At 53.4% G+C, this 23056-nt stretch overlaps 1 long non-coding RNA gene across 1 annotated transcript in view; it reads left to right on the top strand.

Moving 5' to 3' along the window:
• The first annotated feature begins 2010 nt into the window (after nt 1–2010).
• LOC125930327 (uncharacterized) overlaps nt 2011–23056 on the top strand; it is a 23701-nt gene continuing 2655 nt past the window's right edge. Inside the window, exons 1-2 of the long non-coding RNA XR_007460151.1 lie at nt 2011–2238; nt 3131–3219. This is a non-coding gene — a long non-coding RNA (uncharacterized LOC125930327). The remainder of the gene's footprint in view (nt 2239–3130; nt 3220–23056) is intronic.

Genomic DNA, 23056 nt, shown 5'->3' with positions numbered 1-23056 from the left:
TATTTTTTGAGAGACAGAACGCGAGCAGGGGAGGGGCAGAGAGAAGGGGAGACAGACAATATGAAGCGGGCTCCAGGCTCTGAGCCGTCAACACAGAGCCTGACGCGGGGCTCGAACTCCTAGACCGTGAGATCATGAGCCGAGCCGAAGCCGGACGCTTCACTGCCTGAGCCACCGGGCACCCCGTTCTGCACATCCTTATCAACACCTGTCACTACTCGCCTGTTTGAGTCTCATTATCCCAGGGGGTGTGAAGGGGTTCGGTCCCGATTCCGAGAGCAGGACGGTGTTCTTGGATGTCGAGGAACATCTTGGCTTGCGCGCTAAGACTTTATCGGTGAGTGTCACCCCCACAAGAGTGGGGGAAGAAGCGAGTACACACATCCAGGGGCCACACGGGCGTCCTCTGCTCTGCGGGACCGGTCCTGTGGGGGAAGAAGTGTGGCTGTTCGCTCTCTGCTCCTGTCTCCAGCGGGCCCAGGTTTGCTCCAGCGTCGTTCACTCCTCTGCTCTCCTTGTTCTAATACTCCGTGCCCCGGTGCCTCTGCCTGTGCGGAAAGGTCACTCAGACCCTCCTCTGTCCCCCCGCAAGTGGGAAACAAATCTCCCATGTGAAAGGTGCCCTCTCTGTCCCAGGAGGTGAAGAGGCACCCTTATGACCAGCGGTGGGAGATTGAGGGCCGAGAAGGTTGTATAGACAACCCTTGTCACTTTCTACTAATTTACTCCCCAGCCCAAGTCTGTTTAGAATCCCTCACTACCACCGGAAGCTCCCAAAGTTAAGCTTTTCTGGTCTCGTCAATTCCTCACGGATCCGTTGTCTCTTTGTCTAAAAAGCGGAAAAACTGCCCGCCTTGGTCATTTCTCTGGGTCTCAATTTCATTCGCGGGCCACTGCGAGCACGTAATAAAACGCTGTCTTCTGTCCTGTCGATCTGTCTCACATAAATTTAATTATTACTCCAGGGGCAAGACCTCGAAGGATAGAGAAGAATGCTTCCGTCCTTCCCAGACCACCTTCTTAGCTGCGGCAGGTTACGGGCGCATCCATCAGAGACCATCCGTAGGGCGGCCGAAGCCACTGGACAAGGGACCAAGGCAGAGTGTGTAGGATGAGAAACCAAATGAGCCTCCGACAGCCTTGGGAAGGGAGAGGAGGAAAAGAGGCGGCAAAGCGTGTGGGGGTGGGAGGTCCAAAGGGGCGGGAGGAAGATATGGGCTCCAGAAGTCCAGGGGCGTGAGCTCCAGGAAGGAGGGCCAGCCGTGGCAAAGAAGGCAGGCCACTCCTGACTGCCCCACGGAAGTGTGCGGCGATGTGGGGCCGCTGGGAACCCCGAGGAGAGCTGGAGCCCAGGAAGGTGACGCAGCAAGTGTAGACAAGATGGCGAGAGACTGGGAGCTGCGCGAGAACGTGAGGCGGAGGGAGCTTTCTTCTGTTTCAAAAATGGGGAAGACGGGAGCAAATGTAAATGCTGCTGGAAGGTTCCAGCAGAGACGGATAAAGGGGAAGGACGTGGGGGCGATTCCCAGGAAGAGTCCAGCGGAGGCTGGGTAGGCATTTCCTGTAATTACCCAGAGGCCACCTGTAGGGTAGAAAGGACTGGAGTCCTGGGTGGGCTGTGGGCGTGGGGGGGGGGGGGGGGCTGCAGGGCGTCGCCCTCAGGCAGTTCCGGTTTTTGCCCGAGGAGGAGGAGTGGTTCAAGGGAGGGAGGGGCTGGTTCGAAGAGACTGCAGTCTGGGTTTCAGTGAGGACTGCCCGGCTGAGGTTTCTGCCGGGATCCCGCAGGGGCCTCGGGCCGTGTGACTATTGTGAGCCACACCCTGGGCCAGCGGGGAAGAGAAGGCCCGCCCTCTGAGGCATCTAGAACTGGCCTCTTCTGGGACAAAGTGGCAAGGAAGTCCGGGACCTTGACTAGTGGTTGAAGGGGGCCCTGGGGCCCAAGCAGGGCGGAAGGAAGTAGGGCGGGGGTGGGGGGTGGGGGGGGTGGGGGGGGGGGGGAGTGCAGCAGGGAAGGTGGGGGGCCGCCTCTCCTGGAGGTCGGCTCCACCCCGGCGGGGTCATCGTTCCGCCCGCTGATGGAAACCAAGCAGTCACAAATTTGTTACTGGAGGTGGCACCTGGTGTGGAAGAGGCCACGGGAAGCTTTATGAATGCGTGGTTTCAGAGGGAGACAGCAGCTGCAGACGATGACAACGTCTGTGCCGTGGCCCCAGGATTGGGTGGCTGCAGCAGTGTGGAGTGAGTCACTGGGGCCGGCGAGGCCGGGCGCAGAGAGGCCGGGGTTTGGATGGGTCATGTTTGTGGAGGACGAAGTTGCTTAAGCCAGTGGCACACCTGCCATGTGAAGGTGGGCCGTGTGGCTGGGGCCTGAGGTCCTGGGGAGCGAAGGCAGTTGCCCGGGAGGGCGGGACACGGCCGTGGCACACCCGTGGCACACTGGCGTGCCGGGCTGGCTAGCGTCCCCCTCGCATCCTGTCCTTTCTGGGACCACAGAATACACCCTCGTTTGGAAATTTGGTCCTTGTGCAGGTGACTGGTCAAGATGAGCTCATCTTGGACCTACTGGAGTAGGTTTGGCTCTTAATCCAAGAGGCCCGATGTCCTTGGAAGGAGAGGGGAGCCACAGAGGAGACACGGGAGAAGGCCACGAAGCCGCAGAGGCGGAGGTCACAGGGATGCGGCTCCCAGCCCCGGGGAGGCCGAGGGCTGCCAGGAGCAGGAGGGGCAAGGACAGTCCTGCCCCCAGAGGCTGCGGAGGCTCGAGCGTGCCCACACCTTGACCGTGGGCTCCGGGCTGGCCGGCGGGCCTGGGAGGGGTTGGAGGTCTCTGCTGAGTCCCCTCCCCCCGTGCGGGGCTTTCCCAGCTGCAGGGGGCTGGCAGGAGGGGAGGCACCCCCACCAGGGGTGGGGGGTGGCTACGGGCAGGGGTCCCGGGAGAGCGGGCTGGCGCGGGTGGGATTCCCGCGGGGGACGGTCCGGAGGAGGAAGCACAGCCGGGTGGCAGGGACGGAGGCGTGTGCGGGGCGTGTGCGAGCTCGTGAGCTCATCCGTCGTGCCTCACGGCCCTGTTTTCTGTTTTCCTTGGTTACCGTCCAAAATGCAAACGCCCGATATCACCTCTGTTGTTTAGTCCTCGCACACACCTGCCAGACGGTCATCGGGGACGTCAAGTGAAGCAACGGGGTCCCGAATGAAACTTGCTCAGACCTACCGCGCACTGTGAGTGGCAGAGCGGGGTTCAAATCCAGGTCCTTCCGAGTCGCGAGCGGCTGCTCCCCCGACCCCTCGACCTGCCCCCCCCCCCCCAGCCCCCCCCCCCCCCCCCCCCCCCCCCCCGCTGTCATTCACAACCCCTCTTGGGGCCTCTGCTGTATATGCCGTGCTGGGCACACTGGGGGCTCAGCCCCTGCACGTGACCTGGAGGAACCCACAGGAGAGAACGGCATTGTGTGAGTTTCCCAGGGGCCGCGGTGGCAGGTTGTCCCCAACTCAGTGGCTTCAAATAACAGAGATGTGTTATCTTAGCGTTCTGGAGGTCGGACGTGGGAAATGGGTGTCAGTGAGTGGAAATCAAGGTGTCCCCGCGTGCGGCTCCTTCCAGAGGCTCCACGGGAGAATCCATTTCCCTGCCTTTCCCACTTCTGGAGACCACCTACTGTTCTTGGCTCTCCGCCCCTTCCGAGTGTCAGTCCAGCCTCTGCCTCCTGCCTTACGTCTCCTTGTCTGACTCTGCTCCCCCAGCCTCAGTCACATCTCGGGACCCTCGCACCCACATAGAACCCACTGGACGATCGCCCGGTCTCGAGACCTCCAAGATCCTTAATGACATGTGCAAAGGCCCGTTGCCGTAGAAGGTGACACAGGTTCTGGGGTTGGAATGTGAACAGAAGGGTAGAGGCTGTTGCTCCCCGTGCCCGAGGGGAGGACAGAGTGTCCAGGCACCGCGGCAGGCTTTCTCACGGAGTTTCACGCAGAATGCTAGGGAACAGAGGTGCGACGATGAGAAAAAGCTCCTCAGGAGGTGGGATGTTTGCACTGGGTCTGGAAGGACGAGTCTGTGCTGAGGAGAAGCGGAAACACGGCAGGAGGCAGAGGGAATAATGCACAGTGGTGCGACGTGCCAGAACTTTCCGGGCAGGGCTGAGCGTGCTGGGAGCGTGCCTGGAGAATTTGGGAGAGATGAGCTGGGCCACGTCCTGCGGGAGGGACAGGCTGAGAAGCTCGGCCTTTATCCTGTGGGTTCGTGTCTCCAAACCTTGTTCGGTCGTGTGTTCCTTTTGGCTGAGCCGATCTTAGCTTGCACCCCCAAGTATATTGGTGTGTTTATGAATTACACGGGCATCGCTGTGCTGATATCTTGTGTACGTCGTAACACGCGTAAGGCAGAGAAACCTAACAGAGCGCCTGAACCTTGGCTGGCTGCCTGGCCACCAGGTAGAGACCGCAGTTCTCAGGCTCCCTTCCAGCAAGGTGTGGTCCCATGCCTGAACTTGGGCTGATAGGATGTGCACGGACGTGCCACGGGCAACTCCCGGCCCGTGTCTCTAAACACAAACCGGTTTCCTGGATTCTCTTTGTTCCTGCAGCTGGGAACGTAGAGAAGTGAGCCAGCTTCTACTATGCAGGCAAGATGATACAGGGCCGTAGGGCCCTGGGGTGACCCGGGAAGTCAACCCACTCACCTCCAGGTGGCTGGGGGAGACAGGGCTCAGCTCCCGTCTGAGTCACCTTGTTTTTGGACTCCTGTTATAGCGGTCTGTTTACCCCTAATACACATGAGGGGTTCACGTTTAAGCTCAAGCTGTTTTCTTTTCTTTTCTTTTCTTTTCTTTTCTTTTCTTTTCTTTTCTTTTCTTTTCTTTTGAGAGAGAGAGCAAGGGAGAAGGGCAAAGAGAAAGAGAGAGGAAGAGAGAGAGAGAATATCCGAAGCAGGCTCTGTGCTCAGCACCGAGCCCAGTGTGGGACCCCAGCCCATGACCCTGGGATCTAGACCTGAGCTGAAATTAAGAATCAGACGTTCAACCAACTGAGGCACCCGGGTGCCCTAGTTTTTTTGTTTTGTTTTTTTTCATACTTCTCCCTGATAGACAACAAGGCTGTGCATGCAAGAAAATATTTTCATGGTCACTTCCCCTTCCTCATAGAGAATTATAAAGATTTTGTTAGAATTACATAGAGCGTAAGCCGTATCTCTGTTAAGACGGCCTCTAGGCCAGCTCTGGGCTTCGGCGGGGAAGCGGGCCACAGAGTGACGGTGGCTTGAGTTGGTAGGATGGGAGGGGGCTTTGATCTGGGGGCTGTGGGGTGGAGAGTGGTGGCTGGCCGTGCCTTCTGTCCCCTCAGTCCCCGGGATGAAGGGTGCCTTGCTGGCACGGGCTGAGCCCCGTTGGGATGGGCCCTGTGGCCTGGAGAGTCTGACCGAGCACAGAGCCCACGTCTCCCCTGCGTGGCCCTTCAGGCCCGGGACCTGTCAGGGAGAAACAGCTTATCAAGCAGCTCATCGTGTCTTGTACTTGGCTGAGCCCAGGAGACAGGGGTGGGGACAGAGAAGCCAGTTCTCAGAACAGAAGGTGGAAAGCCCTGGCTGGACCTGGCTGGAAAGACCTTCAGAAGGGAGCCGAGGGCTGTAGGCTGGGGCCAGTGGCTCCTGCAGGACTGGGGAATGTTTGTCACTTCCCCTGGTTTGTTGGTTTTTATCTCTTGTCAGCTTCCCTGCGGTTGTTGGCAACAAAACCTTTGAGACGAAAAAGGGGCATTCATTGTGTGCCCTTGTTCAAGATTGACAGGAGACAGGGAGGGAGAGGAAACCACTGCTGTTTGGCAACCAGGCTTGGGGTGGTGTGGAGGGACCCGGGGACAGGACCCTAAGGGACAAAGTGCGTGATGGCAGCAGAGAGAGGGCAGAGGGCTGGGATCCCAGACCCGGCAGTTGCCTGAGGGCACAGGTGCCCAGAGCCCCTCAGAGACGGCTGACGGGCAAAGAGATTGTGGCGTGTGCACGCAGAGGGGTATCGCTCGGCCACAAACGAGAACGAAACGCGTCCACCGGGACAGCGTGGGTGGACTTCGAGGGCACTGTGCACGACAGAAGCCAGTCTCAGAGAGACTAGCACTGTGCACATCACTCCGTCACAGGTCCCTAGAGGCGCTGAGTTCACAGGGACCGAAAGCAGAAGGGTGGGCACTCGGGGTAGGGGGACGGGGACGGGGGTTAGTGTTGAACGGGGACAGAGTTACAATCCGGGATGACGGAAAGTTCTGGAGATGGGCGGCAGCGGTGGTTACACAGCAAGTGAGTGTACAGATAACCGCACAATGGTGTCCCTAAAATGGTTACGGTGGTAAATTGCATGTTTTGTGGATTTTGCCCCAACTAAAAACTGTGAGAGAGGGGCGCCTGGGTGGCTCAGTTGGTTGGGCGTCCGACTTCTGCTCAGGTCGTGACCTCGCGGCTCGTGAGTTCGAGCCCCGCGTCGGGCTCTGTGCTGACAGCTCGGAGCCTGGAGCTGCTTCGGATTCTGTGTTTCCCTCTCTCTGCCCCTCCCCTGCTCGTGCTCTGTCACTCTCTCTCTCTCTCTCTCTCTCTCAAATAAATAAACACTAAAAAAAAAAAATTAAAAAACAAACAAACAAAAAAACTGTGAGAGGAAAGACGGAAAGAGGTAGAAATGACCGTGGCCTGGTTCTCCCGTGTGCGCGTGGTCACGTCGGGCCTGTGTTCCGCGGCCTCGGGCTGGCGAGCCAAAGCAGAGAAGAGAGAGACCCGGGAGGAAGAGGGGCCTGTCGCCTGGTGCCATGCGGTTCGTGTCCTCCGCAGCCGGGGACCGCAGCAGCGTCAGAGATGACAGAAGGCCTTTGTCAGGCTTCTTTCTCTCTTTCAAGTGTCTTTTCTGAATATTCACTGTCCTTTCCCCCACGCGCTCCCCACACTTGACTTCTAGTGTCACTTATCTCTGCACACTGAATAGTCACAGTTGCTAAAAGGCGCGAGCTGCGTGACAAGAACGTTCTTGGATGACCTGGGGTTTCCGTGGCTCCCTCGGGTCGTCCGCTAGGTTGGGCTCTTTCAGGAAGATACCTCTGGGGTCGTCGTCATCCTCTGCCCCCTGGACCCATCTCTGCCCTGCCCGGCCACCGCCTGGCCGCTGCGTGTCCTGTGCCCGCTGTGGGAGACTGCTTTGGGGAGGAGGGCTTGCCCTCCGGAGGCCCCTCCAGCCCCCCTCCCAGCTGCATCGACCCCACGGTGGGCATGACCTTCCCCTTGGTTCGTCTGTAGACACCCGGCTGTGCCTGGTTTCTTCCCTTCCCCCTGGCCTCCTCCCTAAGTAGTCCTCACCAAGTCTTTCCTTAACAATCCGGGGGAGTTCGATCTCCCACTCGGGCCTGGTGGAATCACTGTTACCTCCTCTTGTGCTTCTCCCAGCAAGAAGCTTCCAGAAATTTCTGAGGACAGCAAGCCCGGTGGCCATTCACGAGGTTATCGGAAAGACACCGAAGGTTCTGAAAATGTCCCCAGGGCCTAGTGGCGTTGCCGCTGCCTTGGGAGTGCGGGCTTCCCTGGAGAGCGGGGCGACGCGGCCACTGCATTCAGCATCGCTAGGGGCCGTCACCGTGAGTGAGGGGCTTAGGACGCACTGAATCTGAGCCATCCACGGATACTGGGAAAACTCTGGGCCTGATAAAAGCCGCATTTGTCTTGTTACTGCGCTGGTATTGGTAGGTACGATGGGATTGTGGAGAGCAGAACTGATAGAAATCAAGATACCAGTGGGGCCACACTAGCTCCAAAGACTTTCAGTGGAGAATCCGTCCTTGCCTGTATGGGTTCTGGCCAGCCCCCTCCGGCAGCCCCCTCCCTCCAGTCTCTGTCCCGGTCGTCACATGCCCGTCTCCCTTCTGGTGTGTTCTTTCCATGTTTCTTCCCTCCTCTCATAACACACGGGTCCCACTCCAGCAGGACCTCATATTTATTTTATTTCTTTTTAGGTTTATTATTTATTATTTATTTATTTATTTATTTTATTATTATTTTTTTTTAATGTTTATTTTTGAGACAGAGAGAGACAGAGCATGGACGGGGGAGGGGCAGAGAGAGAGGGAGACACGGAATCTGAAACAGGCTCCGGGCTCCGAGCTGTCAGCACAGAGCCCGACGTGGCGCTCGAACTTACAGACCGTGTGATCATGACCTGAGCCGAAGTCGGAAGCTCAACCGACTGAGCCACCCCACTATTCATTTCTTTTAAGGGAGAGAGAGCACGTGAGCAGGGGAGGGCAGAGAGAGAGGGAGGGAGAGAAAGAGAGAATCCCAACAGGCTTTGTGCTGTCAGCGCAGAGCCCGACCTGGGGCTGGAACTCACGAACAATGAGATCGCGACCTGAGCCGTTATCAAGAGTCGGACATTCAACCGACGGACCCACCCGCGTGCCCCAGGACCTCATCTTTATTAATTCCATCTGCAACAACCCTATTTCCAGAGAAGGTCGCGTTCACAGGTCCCGGGGGTTAGGACTTGAACACATCCTCTGGGAGACAAATTCAACCCTTCAGAGTACCGCTTGGTTGAAAGCAGGGATCTCAGGTAGACCCAACTGTAACCAGAAGGTCACGTAGGCAAGTCAGAAGAAGCAAAAACAAGAAAATAAAAATGACCTATGGTTCCCAGACTCGGAGATGATCATGGTATGTACACATGACCAGTTCTTTTACCCGTGTAATTACACTTGTCAACCTGTGGACAAGTATCATTAGGATTGTACTGTACCTAATATTTTGTTGCCTTGTCAGTTTACTCTTGCCCCTGACAGTTCGATAATCCAGGGTTAAACATCAACCTGGGGTAAGAAACATTTGGCCACCGCGATGTTTACTGGCTACATGGGGTGTGTGTGTGTGTGTGTGTGTGTGTGCGTGTGACAAATTTCTTAGCCTATCCTATCAGTGGACACTCACAGATAGCCTCCTATTTTTCACCATCAGAAACAAAGCTTCAACAAATATCTTCACAGCTAAATACGTACGCACATCTTTCTTCTTTCGCCTTAGGATAAACTTCGGCACTGTCTTTTTTAATTTTTTTTTTTTTCAACGTTTTTTTTATTTTATTTTTGGGACAGAGAGAGACAGAGCATGAACGGGGGAGGGGCAGAGAGAGAGGGAGACACAGAATTGGAAACAGGCTCCAGGCTCTGAGCCGTCAGCCCAGAGCCTGATGCGGGGCTCGAACTCACAGACTGCGAGATCGTGACCTGGCTGAAGTCGGACGCTTAACCGACTGCGCCACCCAGGCACCCCGTCGGCACTGTCTTTTGAAGTTCATCTTCTGTGCCTCATGGGTCACGTGGCTCCTGTTCTGCTTTTCATTCACAATCATTTCCTGTTTCCCTATTTTTTTTTTTGTTTTAAATCAGAGCTGAGCTTAAATCTGTGGTTGAACAAGAAACCCTTAAATTGCTTATAATCTGAAATATTTACTGGCACTTTGAAAACAGAACAGTGTATAAAGTTCATTAATGAACGGGATAGCTGTGTTTCATCAGTGCAAGATTTTGCTTCTGTTGCTCTGTATGCAATTTTGCGGTATGACAAACAATTGTATCCAGCTAATGGAATTCTTTTCCCTTTTTGCAATAAGTAGAATTTCATGAATTGTAATTTATTAATTATTATTAAGTATTGGACTAATTTCCTTCTTGCTGCAAGGTATTGGGATGTAAAATTTCTACATATTAAGAGTTGAGAAAAGAGATAAGCCTCCCTCTTCCCCACACTCAGGGCCACACCCACTGAAAAGAGAGCCACTAGGTATTTGGGTGTGTGGGTGCCCTGTGACCTCACCGCAGATGACCCCGACCTCTAAAGGAGACAGGACTGCCTTCAGAGTGACCTGGGCTATGCCTGGGCTCGGTGTCAGTTTACTCACGTGACCCACTCAGCAGCAAAAAACAATAAAATGTTTTGCAACCAAATGTGCATGGCTAAGATCCCTGCAAGGTTTTGCATCTGGTGAGAACAGAGTGAGATGGAAAGCTTCCTCTGATTTTCTGAGTTTGCCTGATCTGCTCAGGATCTCTGGTTTTTCTCCTGATTTGGGGCGATTAAGTACAGGATGTGTGCAGGGGCTGTGTGTTTGCACGCCAACTGCAGGGTGTGTGGTGTGAGTCGAGAAAAGTGTCTTCTGTCCTGAGCCCTGCCGTGTGTATTTTGAAGCTCTGTTATTAGGTGCATATGCCTTTATGATTGTTACAGCTTGATGATAAATAGACTCTTATTATTATGAAATGTTCCCCTTTTTCTGGTGATTCTCTGCTCCCTCCGCATCTTTGAGATGATGTCAGTACAGGGACTGTAGCCTTACCCATCGTGTCTGGGCCTTCTCCGCCTTTTTTTTCCAGCCTATCTGTGTGTTCACATTTAAAACACATCTTTTGTACCCAGCATATCATTGGGTCTCCCTTTTTAAAATCCACTCTGCACGTCTCTGCCTTTTCTTTGGGGAGTTTAATCCTCTATATTTATTGTAATTATTGATATGACTTGTGATCTATCATTTTGCTATTTGCCGTGTGTTTGTTTTTCTTCATTTTTTTTTTTTAGCTGGTATTGTTCCTCTTTTCTTCCTTTCTTGTCTTTAGAGTTGCTTGATTTTTAGCATTCCATTTTATTTTTAATTTTTTAATTCTTTATTTTTTTTAAGTTTATTTATTTATTTTGAGAGAGAGAGAGAGTACAAGCAGGGGAGGAGCAGAGAGAGAGGGAAGAGAGAGAATCCCAAGTAGCCTCCATGCTCAACACAGAGCCCAAAATGGGGCCCGATACCACAGATTGTGAGGTCATGACCTGAGCTGAAATCAAGTGTTGGATGCTTAACCGACTGAGCCACCCAGGCACCCCTATACCACATCTTCTTAATCCATTCATGAGTCAGTGGACACTCAGGCTGTTTCTATAGTTTCGCTCTTGTAAACAATGCTGCTATAAACATTGGGGTGCATGTACCCTTTTGAATTAGTGTTTTTGTATTTTTGGGTAATAATTTTTGTACTCCTCCATGGTGGATTTATTACTATTAACAAAAAAATCCCAGGGAAATTTATTAATTTTAATATTATAAGAACTTGAAAATAATGGAAAAGAGGTTTTTTACTGATTTTTTTTAAATGAACACCCTTTAAAAAAAATTTTTTTTTAATGTTTATTTATTTTTGAGAGAGACAGAGAGAGAGAGAGTGAGCAGGGAGGGGCAGAGAAGGAGACACAGAATCCGAAGCAGGCTCCAGGCTCTAAGCTGTCAGCACAGAACCTGACACGGGGCTCGAACCCACGAACGACAAGATCATGACCTGAGCCCGAAGTCGGATGCTTGACCGACTGAGCCACCCAGGCGCCCCAAATGAACACTCACAAGTGCACGAGAGGGTTGATGGTCTGATGCATTAAAGGTATTCAGGCAAACAAAATTGGAGGGCAGCAATCGCACTTTTGAGAATCACTTTTGACCTCGATAATTTTTCTTTCCACTGTGAACATGCAGGTTTGTAAACAAACACAGGTAACAAATTTTGTTCTGAAGCCAGGCATACACACGCTTTTGATGCATTAGCAAGGTGTAAGGATACGGCTCCCATTGTAGAAGTTACGCCTAACACAAAACCCAGCAAGTACCAGGCGATGGCATCAGAATAGAGGCATCAGAGGCATGAGAACAATAGGCCAGCTTCTAGGAAAGCTGTTCATGATGCAGCAGAGGGAGAGGACAGTTGTCTCGAGAAGAAATATGGTAGATGGGCTTCCCGTGAGAGGGCACAACCCCTCCAGGCAGAGAAGGCAGGACTGGTTTGAGTCCTTGCAACGCGGAGCAGATTTGAATCTTCCGGAAGCACGTCTCTGTCAAGGGTCTTCTCCAGACTCCTGCTCTCAGGGCAGCTCAGCCCCCACTGCGGGGAGGGGGGGTTGAGGGGGGCGGGGGGCTCCCACTGCGCCCACCTGTCCCGCCCCCGCCTCTGCCGAATTAACCACAGTAGTTGACTTTACTTGCCTCTGTTTTCCTACTTCCCCACTCAGCGTTTCTCCGCACTTGAGAGCTGGGGTGGGGGCTGTGGAAACTCTCTCTCTCCTTGAGACACCTCGTTCCTCCAGTACCCTCTTTTTCGCTTGTACCTTCAAAATCTCCCTTTCTGCTGGCTCCTCCGTTTCAAATCCCCTTTCATAGAAAGAAATTTGGTGAAGGCTTCTTCCAGAAACTTTTCACGATTTCCTTCCCAGGCACGAACATGCGGCCAGTTATGTTAATTTCAATCAGTCTACATAGGAGGGATAAAATGAGGCCCTCTCAAAAAAAAAAAAAAAAAAAAAAAAAACCTACTCCAATGCCATGCATACAGAAAGCATTTAATAATTGCTTCATATTGCCGTTGTGGATAATATACCTCTTTTGCCAGCAGTTGCTTTCTTGTGGCATTGAAAAGGCAAAAGAGTAGGAAATACAGGATTTTCACCAAATATCTATCAAGTCCCATCTAATGCCTTCCCTGTCAAGCTTTAACGTGAATGCAGATTCCCAGGGGATCCCGCTACAGTGCAGATTCTGATGCCTGGGTCTGGGGTGGGGGCCAAGACTGTGCATTCCTTGCATGACCCCAGCGATGTTGGCCACAGACCCGGCAGTACCTTGCAGTAACCTGGAAACGGACATCCAGTTACTGGCACATTCAACCACTCGCCCTCTACTTGGGAATACTGAGAAGTTCCCGGGTGCTTTTTTATGGTGCCAGCCCGAATTTCAACTCTTGGTATGGAGTGATGCAACGTTTCGTGACTGTGTTTGTCACGTGCTTGCCTGGTGTTCAATACGTAAGACCGACGATAAGAAATAATGTTCATAGAACATTATTACAGCTTGATTTTGTTGCTAACGATCCCCGCCCTCGCCTGGCCAGTTGGGGGTCTGTGCGGGGGCCACTGTCTTAGACGGTTTCAGGAGTGTCGCGCCCTGGGACACGGCATAACTGTTCTGTAACCACCAGCTCTGGGCTCCAGATGCTATTTTGGAGAGTGAAAGTCATATGACGGCTTATGCAGTGTGCTTGTTTATTTAAAATATTCCTACTTCCATAGATTTCTCTACCCGTCCCCCCATCTCTCTCTCGAGAGAGAGATGGGTGGGGGAGAGAATCTCAGTTTCCACAGTCAGCGTGGAGCCCGACACAGGGCATGATCCCACAACCCTTGATCACAAACTGAGCTGAAATCAGGAGTCAGATGCTCAACGGACTGAGCCACCCGGGTGCCTAGATGTGAGATTTTTATAGAGGAAATGGGGTGATATATACAATTTACAGTTCTCCTCACTTTCCCCATTTAACAGAGCAAGACAGAGGAAGAGCAAGACTTACCTGTATTCAGTTGCTCTACTGGACACATCCAAGAGTCATCGTTCGTGCGTTACTCTTAGTTCCTAGAACATTCTACGTGTCCGTGACTAAGGGGGTGCGTGTATGTGTGTGCGTGTGCATTTAATCGTATTATTTATTCATTTTTTTAAGAGTATTTATTTTGAGAGACAGAGAGAGCAGAGGAGGGTCAGAGAGAGAGAGGGGGAGAGAGAGAATCCCAGGCAGGCTCCGTGCCGTCAGTGCAGAGCCCGAGGCGGGGCTCCAACTCACGAACCGCGAGATCGTGAGCTGAGCTGAAACAGAGAGTCGGACGCTTAACCGGCTGAGCCACCCAGGCGCCCCGGCGCGCGTTTGATTTTACAAGCAGTGTGGTGTCAGGGCAGTTCGGCCTCTGACTCAGAGGTTCTGCGTTCCGGTTCTGACTCAGCCACTCGTCACATGAGCTGGAAGAAGTCATGATCTTCCCGGAACTTCGGCTTCCTCAAACATCTGGAGATGATCAAGAAATCCCGAGGTGACACCAAGGCGACTCCCAGCTCCAGGAGTCTGCTTCCCTCTCTCCTCCCATTCCTAGCGTGGGATGTTGGAAGCATTTCTGCATCAACACCAGGAGAACAGAAGGTAGAAATGGCTTCGAGGGACGGGACGTGTGACTTTAGACGACACTAACATATTGAAAAATTCTAATAGGGTGAGAATTCCTTTTTCGTCCGTCTTGTGCTTGAGCAGTAAACACTGTCTTGTTCGTGTCCGGAGGTCGGCGCCCGTGGAGGTGGGTCTCTGCTGCATCACCCACTGCCCTCTCCTCTCACGGGCTGTGTGAAGCGTGTTGAGCAGACGCGGGTCCCCGGAGGGGCCCCGCGCTCACGGGGGAGCCTCTTTGGGGAGGCGAGTACGTCTGGCCCCCGGCTCTCATGACAGCCCGTCTCCGTCTGGCCCTGTGCCTGGGGGAGGTGCGGATGGCCCCCCCAGGGTAGGGTGGGGGGTCTGGGGCAGGCTCCCCGCTCCCCAGCCCCCCACGGCGCCTCCCTGCCCACCTGCTGCAGCCCCACCATCCACACGGCCTTCTCTCCAAAGAGAATGTAGCTGCGGAAGTCACAGCTCCTCTAACACAGCGAAGCAGATTGACTCCGTCCGGTGTGGCCGCTTCGTAGGCGCTGGATGGTTCCAGTCGGGACTGGAGGACGGGCGTCTGGCGTGTGTCCCACAGGCGTTACCTCTCCTGCCCGCTCTGGTCCTGACCTGAATCTACTGCATCATCGGCTCAGCATCATTGATTGGTCCTGTGCTGCCCTTTCCGAGCTGGGAGACCATCCAATTGGAGACAGGACAGCTTCCAGGAGTTTGGTCCCAGAGGTGCTTTTCTTGGGGACGCCAGTGGGCAGCAGAAAGGGGGTCTGCATCGTCACCCTTTTGCGCGATGGCCGGGGTGCTACATTTGGGGGTGGATGCGTACCCACAGCTTCTGTTCTCTCTCTCTCTCTCTCTCTCTCTCTCTCTCTCTCTCTTAAAGACAGGGGCATTTGGGTGGCTCAGTCGATTGAGCATCTGACTCTTGATTTCAACTCAGGTCGTGATTTCAGGGTGTTGAGATCAAGCCCCAAGTTGGACAACAGACTGAGAGTGGAGCCTGCTTGGGATTCTCTCTCTCTCTCTCTCTCTCTCTCTCTCTCTCTCTCTCTCTCCCTCTGCCTCTCTCTTCTGCTCGTGCATGCTCTCTCTTTATAATAATAATAAAAAAGATAAGGTAACAAGTCTGTAAGTTGAAGTCCTTTAAAACGGGGCTGTTTAAACCTCGGTGTTCCTTCCCGTCACCGGGGGACCTCGTCGACCTGCAGGGGTTCATCGGACAGGGCTGGGTGGGCTTGGGTTCTGCATTCTAGCAAGTTCCCAGGGAAAGCTGGTGTTGCTGGTCTGGGGACCACACTTCGAGTAGCAACCTTTTAGGAGAAACCTCATCATAATCCTTCGCATTTTCTTTTCCATCGTCTTCTGCCGTGTGAACTCGAGCGCTATTTTGGTAAGCATAAACTCTTGAATCAAAATGCGCGTCCAGAAATACACATTGTGCTGTCTGCTCTCAGCTTTGTCTTTTTCCTGAATCTCTTTTCCCTTAGATGTGGGTAAACCAAGTTGGGAGAGGATAAAAAAACCCTTGCCTGTAATTTATTTCCTTGTGAAGTGGGAAGTCAGGACAGCTCATGACTCACATAGCATATGCTTATATACTGAAGGTAATCAAATGTTTGGGGCACCTCCTCTAGGCCAGACTCTGCGTCAGGCATCCAGGGGTGCAGACATACCCCAGCTCTTAATGAGCCCCCTTAGCAGAATCGTGTTAAGAATTAAAGAAATGATCACAAGCTATTAAATAGGATAGGGGTATGTCCAGTTTGCTACGTGCTATAATAGATTACTAGCCAAAAATTAAGATTTGATTTGTGTTGATGAAAGGCATGTGCTTCTAGAACCAAGGCTGGGAGAATTGCCCTGCTGTCCAAGGCTCGGCTCAGCGGTCCTACTGTGATGCTCTCAGGAGACGGTTTGTGGCTCTCCTGATGCCCCAGCACCCATCCTGGCTCTCGTGCACGTGCTATCCAACGCCAGTGGTAGTGGGCATTTCCCTATTACACTGGAAACCCTCTGCAAGCTGGGTTTGCGTCTTCACCATCAGGGGTTCCCCACAGTACGTAACACAGGCGAGTTAGGCTCAAAGCGTCCCAGTGCCTCATGGCCACCACGCCCTGAGCTCGGACTTGGGTTTCCCTCCGCCGTGTTGGGTGGGACCAGCTGGACCACAATATGGGGGACAGAGTTTCTGTCCTTCCCCTTCCAGCAGCCTTCAGGTCCAGGGTACGAGACCCAGTGATGTATTAGTGAACAGACACCTCAAAATTCAGTGCCACCTGCTTGCAGGGCGCTTGGATTCAGACTGATGTGTTGCAGGCAGGGGGGGACTGGCAGTCTCAGGAGGGGAGGGTGGGGACTGCCGGGGGGGTGCTGGAGGCCAGCGACTCAGCTGCAACACCCATGCTTTATTATTTTATTTTATTTTATATTTGATTTTATTTTATTCCTTCATAGATTCTCACTCTCTGTTTTATTTTATTTCATTAAAATATATATATATATAATTCATTGTCAAGTTGGCTAACATACAGTGTATACAGGGTGCTCTTGGTTTTGGGGGTAGATTCCCGTGGCTCATCGCTTACATATAACACCCAGTGCTCATCCCAACAGGTGCCCTCCTCAAAGCCCATCACCCATTTTCCCCTCCCCCCCCTCCACCTCCTCATCCACCCTCGGTTTGTTCTCTGTGTTTAAGAGTCTCCTGTGATTTGCCTGCCTCCCTCTCTGTTTGAGACTATGTTTCCCCTTCCCCTCCCCCATGGTCTTCTGTTAAGTTTCTCAGGATCCACACATGAGTGAAAACATATCACATCTTTCTCTGACTGACTTATTTCACTTTGCATAATACCTTCTAGTTCCATCCACGTTGCTGCAAATGGCCATATTTCATTCTTTCTCATCGCCAAGTAGTATTCCGTTGTATATAGAAACCACATCTTCTTTATCCATGTGTCAGTGGATGGACATTTAGGCTCTTACCATGATTTGGCTATTGTTGAAATTGCTGCCATAAACATTGGGGTACAAGTACCCTATGCATCAGCACTCCTGTATCCCCTGGGTAAATTCCTAGCAGTGCTATTGCTGGGTCATAGGGTAGATCTATTTTTAATTTTTTGAGGAACCTCCACAGTTTTCCGGAGCAGCTGCACCAGTCTGCATCCCCACCAACAGTGCAAGAGGGTTCCTGTTTCTTCACATCCTCGCCAACAGCTGCTGTTGCCTGAGATGTGAATGTTAGCCATTCTGACAGGTGTGAGGTGGTATCTCATTGTGGTTTTGATTTGTTCTTCCCTGAGGATGAGTGATATTGAGCATTTTTTCATGTGTCTGTTGGCCATCTGGATGTCTTCTCTGGAGAAGTGTCTATTCATGTCTTTTGCCCATTTCTTCACTGGATTACTTGTTTTTCAGGTGTTGAGTGGGGTAAGTTCTTTATAGATTTTGGATACTGACTCTTTATCTGAAATGTCATTTGCAAATATCTTCTCCCATTTGGTCAGTTGCCTTTTAGTCTGGTTGATTGTTTCTTTCACTGGGCAGAAACTGTTTATCTTGATGAGGTCCCAGTAGTTCATTTTTGCTTTCAATTCCCTTGCCTTCAGAGACATGTCAAGTAAAAAGTTGCTGTGGCCAAGGTCAAAGAGGTTGTTGCCTGTTTTCTCCTCTAGGATTTTGACGGGTTCCTGTCTCACATTTAGGTCTTTCATCCATTTTGAGTTTTTTGGCACCACCCATGTTTTTAAGATGCACACTGTCTTCTTGATTGAGGAAAAGAAAATATTGATTGATTTCCAAAAACTGGCTGTTCCAGAACATGTTTGTTGGCACAGGATAAGCTTCTGTAATTTCATTTCTAACTGATGTCCACAGATTTACATTTTTTTTTCTTTTAGGGAGAGTGAGAGCATGAGCAGAGGAGGGGCAGAGGGAGAGAGTCCCAAGCAGGCTCCACGCTCAGTGCAAAGCCCAACACGGAGCTCGAACCCACACCTCTGGGATCATGATCTGAGCCGAAATCAAGAGTCGGAGGCTCAACCGACTGAGCCACCCACGCTCCCCAGGTGTTCACGGATTTAAAGCCCATTCTGGCTTTGAGAAGAGGAAAGAAAACTAGTGGAAAACACTGTTAAACTTGAAACGGTCTGTCTGGGTGGGAAAGACAACAAAGTTTCTCAAACTTCCTGGTGACGCTTCATAGGTTTCGATCCATTAGTTTCCTTTAAGAAACATCCCAGCCACGGGGCGCCCTGGTGGTTCAGTCGGTTAAGCGTCTGACTTTGGCTCTGGTCATAACCTCATGGTTTGTGAGTTCGAGCCCCACGTCGGGCTCTGCGCTGACAGCTCAGAGCCTGCTTGGATCCTCTGTCTGTGTCTCTCTCTCTCAAAAAGAAATAAACATCAAAAAAAAAAAAATCTTAGCCAAGGACTTATGCTTTTTAAGGTAAATTTAGGAAAACTTTCTTCAATGAGATATCGCAGCAAAGCCTATTGCCTAAATAACCCAAACATCCAGCCTCTCCCACCTGTTGCCGCCAATTTCTTCACCTGGCAAATACCATGGGAGACCTGGCAAGAAGGCAGCAGGTGCAGGCTTTTCGCAAGGGAGATGCACCTGTCCTAGGAGCCCTCCCGGCTGGGGCTTGTCCTCCTTGGCTCTCGATCGCCCTCTAATAGAACTGTTACAGCAGATAGCTTCATTTCTTGTCGGCATACCTCCCTCCCTCCACGCCCCGAGGGGCTGCCCCTGTGGGGACGAGAATTCCATTGTATTAATCTGTGGGTGGCTCAGTAGGGATGGAGCTCACTGGCGGGTGTGAGCTAACTGCACTCTAGTGATAGAATCGATGCCGTGTATTTATTTGTCACCAGATAGGAGGTCCACGGGGAGGTGGTCTGGGACTGGTCCTGACGGGGGGCAGGGGGCCGCAGCCCTTTCCTTCCCAGCCGCTCTCGGGGCGCCGGCAGGAAAGGGACGGCACGCTCAAGTGGGTGACGGAGGGGAATTAAATGGAGGGGGGAGTTACTACGAAGAAGGGGTGAGGCCCACCCCGCCTGGTGGGGTAATCAGCGGAATGTGCAGAAGGCTGTAACAGGCCTGCAGCTTTCAGAGGGCCCCCGGAGAGAGGCTGTGGCCTTCAGAAGGGGAACAGCAGCCGCTGCCAACACGGATGGGGAAGCACGAGAGAGGGACCTCATGTCCTCCCCCCTCCACTCTCTGCCGCTGACTCCTACCCTCCTCTTTGAATGGACCCAACTGGAGGCCAGAAGAAAAGGAAGCCCAGTGATTCAGTCCGTAGCGGCCAATGTCGTGGGGCACAGAGTTGAGTGGAGCTAAGTGGATGATCTAGAATGGCAGGGGAGAACATCCAACCCTCTGCTGTCCTTAGACCGTGCGCTTTCCCCTGGATACTTGTCAGTCACCTCATGGTGCCAACGGGGCTGCAGAACTCTGGGCATCACACCTGTGTTCAAGCCAGTGATAACTGGGGAAAGCAAGGAGTCAAAGGCCTATGTGAACTGTATTGGGCCCTTTGTATCAGGACGGCTAAAGATTTCCTGGAAATGCCACCAGCAGATTTCCGATTTTATCTCATGGGCTAGAAATGGGTCCATAGTTTTTCCTCTAAAAGGAAAAGTGTGGGAGCCTATCAACTCCCAGACAAGTCCCCATGTTAGGCCATCCATTGGGGGGTCTGAGAATTGGAAAATCTATCAAAGCCTGCTTGAAGGAAGTGGGTAAAAAGTAACTATACGTCGATGAATAAACTGGAGAAGTAGCGTTTGTGTTTATGGTTACTGTATCAGATACTGAGAAGTTTTGCAAAATGAAAAACAATTTATGATCTCAGACTAACAAGCGAAACTGGGTGTACAAAGACGACGTTGTAATAGATCATCTTTATTATCCTGTATAGTCTGGTGGGGAGACCACTGCACTCAGGATCTATCCAAAGGACAATTTTTTAAAAATGTGTATTTATTTTTGGGAGAGAGGCAGAGCGCGAGCAGGGGAGGGGCAGAGAGAGCGGGAGACACAGAATCCCGAGCGGGCTCCAGGCTCTGAGCCGTCAGCACAGAGCCCGACGCGGGGCTCGAACCCGCGAACCGCGAGATCATGACCTGAGTCGAAGTCGAACGCTCAACCGACTGAGCCACCCAGGCGCCCCCACAAAAACTTTTTGAAAAGTGTATAGCAAGCGCTTAAATTCCTCACAACACCATCACATTACTTTTGTACCCAGAAAAAAACAGCGTGAAGAAAAGCTTAGGATGAAATGCTCGTGCCGTCGTGGTGGACGTTTTCCAGCGCGAACTGTCCGAATTCTGCGGTCGGCCGGGTCTACCGCCGAGGGCGGGCCGGTCTGACCCAGCGACCCGAAGGAGCCCGAGGAGCCTACGTACGTTGAAACCGATTCAGCAGGTGAAGGGATCACGGGCGCCCTCGTGACGCGTGGCAGCGTGGAGTGGCTGTGCTGTGCCTCTGAAGCCGCTATAACACCGCATGGTAACTACGCGGAGTTAGGATAATGCAAATACACAGAGTAAGTTTCCACTCAGAGCCGTTAGGTGCCCGTGACTCGCCGCGTCGAGGGCCATCTTTTGGATCGAGGCACCGTGTCTGTAAGAGATCCCTACTGTCTACCAGGAAGGATGGCTCCCCAGGAGGCCCACGGCGGGGGTGGGGACTGGACCCCGGTGGGGGTGATGATGATGTCAGAGCAGGGGTGCGTGCCGGTGAAGAGGGGCGCGTGGAGGGCCGAGGACCGGCCTGGGGACAGCAGAGAAGCGCACGATGGTCACAGTCCTCGGGCAGGGAGAGGACACTTTTCCCAGAGCACCCAGAGGGAGGTGGTGAGGGCATCGGCCGGGCTCCCCGCCACCCACACCCAGATGGCCCGGCCCGCGGCCACCAAGGGAGCGCTGGAGCGGGACCTGCTGAGCCCGCCGAGCCCGGCCGTGCTAGGAACGCGTGGGGAAGGCGGCCTTGCTCTCCCGGGACGGCTGGAGTCCCTGTGACCCCGCGGTGGCCCCACCCGGTCCTGTGCCAGACGACGGCCTCTTGGCTGGTCCCCTGCTCGCTTCACATGTGCCTGCTGTTCTGGTCCTCGTCCTAGTCTGCTGAGTCCCCAGGGGACCTGCTGCACAATTCCCGATATTCTTCCTCCTCTGAACTTGCAGCGTGTGTGCCGTGCTCAGATCGGCCGACGCGTGCTTCCTCAGCAGTGTCGCTTAGGGCTTCATGTCTTGTCGGGGCTTTGAGGGCGAGCCTGGGTGTGCCGGATTTCACTCTGCCGTGGTTCCCTGGAGCGCGGGTTCACACTCTCCGTCCCCCGTGCCAACCAAAACACACGACTCCATACCGGATATCCCGGATCGTGCTCGCCGTAATCCCCGGGTCCTGGGTTTTCACACAAGAACTGTTCCTGGTGCCTTGACCTTGCCAGGCATTTCTAATTATTCTGGTTAATCATCTTCCCATATTTTTATGCATCTAGAAACACGGGAGTCCCTTGGTGTGAGTCAGCCTGGCCTGTGAGAGCCACCGGTGTGACGGCCGTTGATGGTAATTTGGAGCACGTGTTTTCTAAATTCTCCAGGTTTCCCTGTCATACTTTTAAAATCCTGACCTTGAGGAAGTGTGGGACTTTTCTGTCACGTAGGCCAAAACAGCAATTAATTTTCTTGATGGTTCCAGGACCTTTGCATCTTTATTTTTTTTTTTCTTTCGTTACTTTACGTTTTATTCGTGGGGAAACATAGCATCTGAAGAATTAGTACGTGGCCCGGGGTGCGTGGCCTGAAACGGCGGTACCGGTAGAGTCCCATGAGACGCACCCGCAGACGCGGGAATGCGCTCGTGTGCCTGGGACACAAGCCTCGTTGGGGCTGGGAAGTCCTCCCAAAGGCAACAACCAACCTCCTAGGCTGCCAGCAGCGGGGAAGAGACACAGTGGATTCCTCCTGCCTGGTCCCTGAATACTTCCGCTTCCGTCTGGACTCCCTGGACCCGTTCCCATCTCTGTTTCTCACGCCTCCCTTGCGGATCTCTGGTCACTTCTCACCCAACTGTCGCGGCTCGCACAGTAAACCAGGCCGTGACGGAGAGTTATCAGACTATCTCCCCACTGAACCGTGAGCCTCCAGCATTCAGACCCCGGAAGTGTCATTCTCTGCCCGAGACACCCCCGTGCGGGGGCTCCCCCGGCGCGTCCCGAGGCCCCAGGACGAGCCGCACAGACCTCCAGGGTCTGCAGCCTCCCGCTCCGTGTGCTGGCCGCCCTTGGCCCAGCCCCCGAGGCAGAGCTCCGTGCCGCCCTCCATCTGGGGACCGTCGTCCTGCAGAACGCGTGCCTCGGTCAGCTGGGGCTGGCCCGACAGAACGGTGCAGCTTCTCTCAGCCGTGGAGGCCGCGAGCCTGAGACCGGTGCCAGCGTGCTGGGGTTCTGGCTCCGGCTCTGTCCTGGCTTCCAGAAGGCCCTTCTCGCTGTGCCCTCACATGGCAGGGGGAGAGAGAGAGAGAGAGAGAGAGAGGTCGACGCTGAGTGCTCTCTGGTGTCTCATTGTAAGGGCACTGACGCCGTCGTGGGGGCCCCACCCTCAGGACCTCACCTAAACCTACCTGCCCCCCAACACCGACACATCAGAGTTAGGGCTTCCACACACGAACTTTGGGTGAGGGCACAGAGGATGCAACTTGCAGTCCATTAACAGCCAGTCAGGCGGACTATTGGAGCCTGGGGCCGGGGGACGGGATCGGGGACAACACTTGTCCCCCGGCAGCCAGTATCACTGCCCCCAGAATTGGAGCACGCGCGGGCGATTCCAGGACCCCTCCCTCCACATGCGTCTCGTCTTCTCTCTCCTCCTCCCCCTCCTGCTCCCGTCCCCTCCCCATATCTCTTCCCCCTCCGCCTCTTCCTCCTCTCCCCTCCCCATTCCTCTTGACCCCTCCCCTGCTCCTCCCCTCCCCCTTCTCCCCTCCCCCTTCTCCCCTTCCCCTCTCTCCCCCTCTGGCTCCTCCCCT

This window comes from Panthera uncia, chromosome A2, assembly GCF_023721935.1.
Source record: "Panthera uncia isolate 11264 chromosome A2, Puncia_PCG_1.0, whole genome shotgun sequence".
Taxonomy (NCBI): Eukaryota; Metazoa; Chordata; class Mammalia; order Carnivora; family Felidae; genus Panthera; species Panthera uncia.
The sequence above is the reverse complement of the archived record's forward strand: the minus strand, read 5'-3'. Positions and strand labels throughout refer to the sequence as shown.